We start from the raw sequence: 1,668 nt of genomic DNA on the forward strand, positions 1-1,668 counted from the left end.
CTCCAAACCCTAAACTATAACAACCATTTTAGTCAGAAATGTCGTAATTTCCTTACACGAAATGGTCATAAAGCAGATAGCACTGGTCCATTGCCTTATTTCTAGCTGATCACGACCAATATAGATGGTCATAACCTTGTAAATTGTGGTGGGTTGCTATGACTAGGCGCCACCTCATCAGTTTTGCCTATGTGTCATGTCCATGTGGCAATTTTTGCCCCAGGTTGTGAAGCAACCTATATTTCTGTCAATCCCAAAATTCCCAAAAAAATCTCATAAATTCTTTGGGTCATATATTCGTCAAATATGTAAAAAACCTTCCTTGCCTAGTTCAAAAATAATTCAACAATATTCATTTTCCTATTCTGTTCAAAACAACACTTTGTGAAGGAAGTACCACTTTGGCATGTCCAAATAGTATCCATTTTCTACGGTTCTTTCCTATGCCCAAATAACCATCCTCCACCAAATGCCACCTCAATCCATTCATTATTTTGAGCACAGCTTCAACATTCGTATTTATGTCCAGTGTGGTACTTTGCAAAGCAAGTACCACCTAGGCTCCTCCTTTTGAGCTGAAAATTTGTGAAGACGGTCTTCTTAGTAACTGATCATCCTCAGCAAAACTCACGCCCATTAGCCATGTACATTTCCCGTACCGCTAATCAAACACTTGTCTGCTAATTCATGTTTGAGCATCAATCGGTCTCCTCGTGAGAATTTTATATTGTAATTTTCTTCCTAGCTCCTACCTGAGGATGCCCAACCCACTAGACATGCCTGGGCTGCCCAGAACACAAGGAAACGCCACGGTCACGCGGTGACCACGCGGCGGACATGCGAGTTTACGCGCTCTAGAGTTGGGGGCCTCGGCCACTGCCCAAACCTCGACGTATCGCCACCAAACCATTTATTTATGATTAAATAGGTACTTATGTAACTAGAAATGATTTTTGGAAAAAAAATAAATAGAAAACTATAGGCAGCTGCAGTTCAAATTTGACCCGCTTCCTACTGAATCGGCGGAAATTTGTCTTTTTCACAAGAGGTGAATCAAAACTTTTTATGCCCAAACATTTTGTCAATTGTGCATTAAATATGTCCTAGTATTTTAGAAAAATGATTTGGTCCAATTTTGCAACAATTATTTGGGAGGTCCTTCACAAAAAAAACCTCCAAACCCTAAACTATAACAACCATTTTAGTCAGAAATGTCGTAATTTCCTTACACGAAATGGTCATAAAGCAGATAGCACTGGTCCATTGCCTTATTTCTAGCTGATCACGACCAATATAGATGGTCATAACCTTGTAAATTGTGGTGGGTTGCTATGACTAGGCGCCACCTCATCAGTTTTGCCTATGTGTCATGTCCATGTGGCAATTTTTGCCCCAGGTTGTGAAGCAACCTATATTTCTGTCAATCCCAAAATTCCCAAAAAAATCTCATAAATTCTTTGGGTCATATATTCGTCAAATATGTAAAAAACCTTCCTTGCCTAGTTCAAAAATAATTCAACAATATTCATTTTCCTATTCTGTTCAAAACAACACTTTGTGAAGGAAGTACCACTTTGGCATGTCCAAATAGTATCCATTTTCTACGGTTCTTTCCTATGCCCAAATAACCATCCTCCACCAAATGCCACCTCAATCCATTCATTATTT

This window comes from Triticum dicoccoides, chromosome 6A, assembly GCF_002162155.2.
Source record: "Triticum dicoccoides isolate Atlit2015 ecotype Zavitan chromosome 6A, WEW_v2.0, whole genome shotgun sequence".
Classification (NCBI taxonomy): Eukaryota; Viridiplantae; Streptophyta; class Magnoliopsida; order Poales; family Poaceae; genus Triticum; species Triticum dicoccoides.